Below are 6,000 nucleotides of genomic sequence, written 5' to 3'. Positions count from 1 at the left end.
CTGCTCCAGCAGAGGCTGCTGATAAAGCACAGATGGGAACAGGTAGAAGCTGTCTGTAAACAATTATTGGGTGAAAAGCCTGTGATTACAGCAGAATTTGTAACTGAGGCAGCTGAGAATTGTGAAAGATTTAGGAACTGGAAGAGGATGCTGTGAGAATTGATTCTCAGGAATCTCCCAAAAAGGCTGAATGCTTCAAATCCTTCTGCTCACAGAGGTTGAGGTGGGGTAAAAAAGCATTTTGATAAAGTCAAACCTCACATTGTTTCAATATTTTTAAAAGCATATTGTCTGTTTAGGAGCTAAAACCAAAGGAATTTTAAATTTGATACGTTACATTTTAAATATTTAAATATCAGTTGTTTTTGCAGTAGACCTGTTCTTTAAAATATATAAAGCAAAATCAGTGGATTTTTTGTATTTTGTTTTTGGTTTTGTTTTGGTTTGGTTTTGTTTTTGTGGTTGGTTGGTTGGTTTGCTTGGTTGGTTGGTTGGTTGGTTTGTTTGTTTGTTTGTTTTAGAGACGTATTAAATTATCCAAAACTGAAGCAAAATCAAAGTTTTTTTGTTGAACTAAAATAATCTTTTTCTTCAGGCTGGCCATGCTTTGGGCCATTCCTGGGTGGGGTTTGGACAGTTTCTCCATGACCCCAGAACGGTTTGGGCTGGGTCTTTAAAACTCATCTCGTTCCCCTCCCTGCTGTGTCACCTTCCCCTGGCCCAGGTGCCTCAGGCCCCATCCAAGCCTGCTGCTCCTTGGCTTCTTTTCTGCCTCTGTCAAGGTCAGGGGTGAAGAGCTGGACATGATATTTTGTGTTCGGGCTCAAATGTTTATTGTTTCTTAATTATATTTCACTTTTACAATCCATGAGTTCTGCACTATTCTGCTAACAAGCTACAAAATGCCCAATTATTTTCCTCTACAAAGTCTTTTAAGGCTAAATTACCCAATTAAGAAATGACACCTAATTTTTTTTACTTTTCACCCAATAACTAATCACTCATGTCCTGCAATTCCATCCAATTACACAACACCACCCAAACCCATGAAGAAGAAGGTGGAGAAGAACAACCACCCTAAAACTTCCATCTTGCCCCATATTTATTGCTATATCCTAAAACCTTGTATTTCTTTTTCTTCTAAGAAGGAATTTCTTTTTCTTCTCCTTCTAAGAAGAAATTTCTTTTTCTTCTCCTTCTAAGAAGAATTTTTTTTTTCTCCTCCTTCTAAGAAGAAATTTCTTTTTCTTCTCCTTCTAAGAAGAAATTTCTTTTCCTTCTCTTTCTAAGAGTCTATTCTAAACTCTAATTTTTTGCCTTCAGGTCAAATGCAGTTTTTCTCTTGTAGCTCTGCACAGAAAGCTGAAAATTCTCAGCATCATTCCAACATCAGCCCAGGGGACTCCTGGTGTGAGATCCAGCACGTCCAGAGATGGAGCCTGGCCCAGGAGAGCCCCGGGGTGCTGGACACAGACTGAAACCCCTCCTTGGAAGTCCTGAAGTCATCCCTGAGCTCTCCAAAGCTCCACGAGGAGCTCAGCTGAGCTCTTCCCTTCCCCCTGGCAGCATCCAGAGCTGGAGAAATTCCCGGATTTGTGCTGTGAGCTCCCTGCTCCCTCGATGGGCCCTGAATGCAGGGAAATCCCTGCCCTGGGACGCGTCATCCCCAGCAAAGCTGAGCTTTTCCCACTCTGGGAGCTGCAGAATGGAGCTGTGCTCCCAGGGACAACACTGGCTTTACTGGTGAAAATAAATCGGGTGGCTGGGATGGGACCCACTTTTGAACCTGGGTTCTTCTCTTTCATCCCCTCAGCCAAACCTTAGGGCAGAAATCTGATTTTTTTTTTTTTTGTAGTTTTCTTTGTTTTGTTTTAATTTTTTTTTTTTTAGGGATTCAGATTAGTTTTTTGGGTTTTTTTAGGGATTCAGATTAGTTTTTTGGGGTTTTTTTAGGGATTCAGATTAGTTTGTGGTTTTTTTGTTTGGGTTTTTTTTGTTTGTTTTTTTTTTTTTGTTGCTGTTGGTTTTGGTTTGGTTTTGGTTTTGGATTTGGGTTTTTTTGTTTTTTGTTTTGTTTTGTTTGGTTTTTGTTTGGGTTTTTGTGTTTGTTTGGTTGGTTGGTTGGTTTTTTGTTTGGTTGGTTGGTTTTTTGGTTTTGTTTTGCTTTGTTTTGTTTTTTTGTTTTGTTTTTTGGGGTTTTTTTTTCCAATTGTTTTCCCTAGCCACTAAGCCAGGCAAGGGAAATGCTCTTCAGGCTGACACAAAGTCACTCCCTCCTGCTTTTAAACACAATGTCAGCAGCGAATAAACAGGAAAAAACCTCTCCTGCTCTCAGAGCCCTTCCCAGGGAATGTCTCCTCTGGATCTGCTCTTGGGAGCTTGGAAACCCTTAAGGTGTAAAAATAGCACCTGCAGAGTCAGCAGCCAGCCCTGCTCCTGCAGGGTGGTGTGGCTTTTTTCTGGGCTCTGTTTATTTTCCAAAACCTCTTCCAAACTCTCTGGAAGGAAGTGGGGACTCTCCCTGGCCACCTCAGCCTGTGAGATCCTGAACAAGGATCCACCTGAGCCAGCCCTGCTGTTCAAAAACCCCCAAAAAATGGATTTCCTGGGAAATTGAGGTCCTGGAAGGTTTCTAAGGAGAGATGTTGAGGAAAACCCAATCCTCAGCAGAGCCAAAGCCCCCAAAGCCAGCTTAGGATGTCCCCAAAATCCCCTCCCATCCCTGCTCTGCCTGGGGTACTCCAAAGTCACCCCATTCTCTATTTTTGGGAAGTTTTTCATTCTTTTTTTGGCATTAAAGCCAGGTGAAATTTCTCAGAAACAGAGGTGGAAAGGAGGATTTTTTTTCCCTGATGAAAAACACATCCAGGTTTCCCAGTGACCTTTTTGCTCTCTGCAGGGTGCTGGGCAGGAGGAAAGGCTAAAATCCAACCTGGGATGGATTTAATCAGCAAATCCCTCAGAAAATCCTATCCCTGAGCATTCCCAGCTCCAAACCTGAGGTTTAACAATGCTTTTGGGAATCTCGTGGGAACTTTTCCCACAAAAAGTTCTGTCTGAGTAAACGGACCTGTTCTGTCAAAAAAAGAACCCAAAACCAAAACCAAACCATGCTATTGGTGGGGAATTTCTACAAATTCTGTTATCTCAGGTTCTGATACCCTGAGAGCCCTCAGGACATTGTCCTGTGTTACATCCCCAGATTCACTTGGAAATTTCTTGCCCAGCTCTGCCTCAAACACATCAAGGGTGATTTTGCCAACTGCAGCAGAGGGAAACAACAGTGGAGTGACTTTTCCTGTTCTCCAGGACTTCACCCAGAGCATCATGAGGACAAAACTGTATTTTTGGCTGTGCCCTGGGAGTTGTTGGTATAACCAAGCCCCAAGGCCATTCCTTACCATGCTGCTCCATGCCTCTGATCACCTTGGTTGGCTTTTTTTTCCCCCTGGCATAGCTGATATGATATTAGAGAGCTCCCTAGCCACAGGAAATCACCGTGGAATTGCAAAGAAACATCCTGCAGCCCAGGCTGGATGTGCCAGCTCCCGTTTCCCCGTGGCACAGAGCAGGAACACGAATGGGGAGCAGCCAGGGGAGCAGCCTGGCCCCTCTCTCTCCCCTGGCATTCTGAGCATTTCCTCCAGCCTGGTTTTGGGGCCGAGCACTGCAAGTTCCCTGCTGCTGAGAGAGAAAGGACACGCCGTGTGATGAGCTCCCGTTCCCATGCCAACCCCCTCAGCACCACAAAGGCCATCCCCTCTCCTGGCCAGGATTTAGCAGCGCCTCGCTAAGCTCTGGGGGTGTTTTTGGGGCCACAGGGCTGTGTGCTGCTGCTGAGCAGCGCTCCTGAGGAGCGAGAGAGGCTGCAATCTGTGGCACAAAGGCACAAAGACAGGTTTGAGCTGAGGTGGCACAGCCTGGCAGTCCCTTACCTAAGGCAGCCCTTCTATTTTTGGCTCTTTGCTGTACCCTGTTTAGTCTGTGCCTATTGTGCTTTTTGGCAGCAGTTCTCCAGCACCAGCTCCTTTCCTAAAGATGCTGGAGCAGAGCACATCCCTCATCTCTGCCACCTGGGGGGATTGGGTGTTCCTAAATCCAGGGATGACGTGCTGAGAGGATGGAATGCAAAATCCTGTGCTCAGTGGTGAGTTTTGAAGCCTCTCTTCTCTGACACAAAGTCTGGAACAGGCAGTACCACAAAGTGCTCAGAAAATCAGACAAAATCTGACCAGAGCGTGCTCAGAAAATCTGAAGAAGTTTCATCAGATAAAAATCTATCCTTTTTGCTCTCTGCAGGGTGCTGTGGAAAAGGAGGAGGGTGCTGGGCAGCAGGGAAGGCTAAAATCCAACCTGGGATGGATTTAATCAGCAAATCAGCAACCCCACCACCTCCATCAGCTCCAGCTCCTTTCCTAAAGATGCTGGAGCAGAGCACATTCCCCATCTCTGCCCCCTGGGCGGATTGGGTGTTCCTAAATCCAGGAATAACGTGCTGAGAGGATGGAATGCAAAGTCCTGTGCTCAGTGGTGAGTTTTGAAGCCCCGATTCTCCTACACAAGAAGGAGACTCTCAGTTTGAATCCATTCCCCCTTGTCCTGGCACTCCATCCCTTGCAAAGCCTCTCTGCATCTTTCCTGCAGCTCCTTCTCCTACTCCTCAGTTCTCTCCTGGCACAGGCAGTACCAGAACATGGTCAGAAAACCAAACAAATTCTGCCCTTGCATCCCCTTCTTCCCAGAGCCGTCCCTTTTCTGGTGACACGGGGATCTGCAGGAGCTCCCACAGACCCAGACATGAGGAGAGAATCATTATTCCTGTTTAAACCAACGTGGTTTTACCATAGCAACTCCCCAAGAAGGAATCAACAGCTCCTGAGCAAACAAACACTTATTAAAGCACCCTTCTGAAATATTTATGCTTTGCTCCCCAAAGCCCACTAAGTGCACGGCACTGCCTGGCTCCAGGAGTGGCAGGAGAGCCTTTTCTCTGCTGCCTGGCAAAGTGGAAAAACCATCCTTCAGCAGAGTGTTTATCAGCCTGGGGTGGCAGAGCCAGCACATCCCTCAGCTGCCCTGGCTGCCCCAGAGCCTGCCAGGGGGCTCAGACACCCTGGCATGAAGGCAAAACCACCCGTGGCTTCCATTTTAGCCAGTGGAAAAAGCTGCCAACTCTGTGTGAGGAATTACGAGCCACAGGGGTTTGAGTAGTGTGGTAGTTGAATTAACAGAGGGTGAAAAAGTAGAATTTTGGGGTTTTTAAGATAAGGGGTTCAGGGTGTACAAGATGGAGGGATTTGGGCATGTCCTGATCTTTTTCTTGTTCTCCTTGCCCTCCATGTCTTGGTGTGATGGTGACACTTTTCTGTTGTTTTAAGGTAGGGACACACTGTCCAACATAGATGTTAGATATTAGTAATAATTGTTAAACATAGCACACGTTACTGGCATAGCTGATGTGATATTAGAGAGCTCCCTAGCCACAGAAAATCACCTTGGAATTGAAAAGAAGGAAAATATTGTAATAATAAATGAAGGAATTTAGCTGCTTGAGAGCCCCAGGACTAGAACTGGGTGATGCTGGAGCCTCCTAAGGGCAGAATTCCCAAAGCATTTGCAGGATCTGACACGGAGGGATCCAAATTTCCAGGGCAGAGAAGCCACCCTTGGCCTGTTGGGTGAAGCAGCTCCACCCTGAGCCCCCAGGCAGGAGCCCCGAGCACAGATTCTGATACAAATTTTGATTTATTTGCTCTGAATCTCCTGATCTGAGCCTTGGTTCCCATTTCAGGCTGCACAACCGGGCATTAACTTTAGTCTGGCTCTCTCTAGTGGTCTGAAGCTTAATGAGATGGAAGTCCTGCTCTGTAATTACTTCGGGTGATTTAAGTAGGAACAAAAAGACATCCAGTCACTTTTGAGCAGTTAAATTAAAAGCAGACTGGATTGAGCTACCTGGGGCATGTTTCCAGGTGATAAATGCTTTCTCACAAATCTCAT

Source organism: Lonchura striata, chromosome 13 (assembly GCF_050655825.1).
Source record: "Lonchura striata isolate lonStrDom1 chromosome 13, ASM5065582v1, whole genome shotgun sequence".
Classification (NCBI taxonomy): Eukaryota; Metazoa; Chordata; class Aves; order Passeriformes; family Estrildidae; genus Lonchura; species Lonchura striata.
This window is presented reverse-complemented; position numbering follows the sequence as displayed.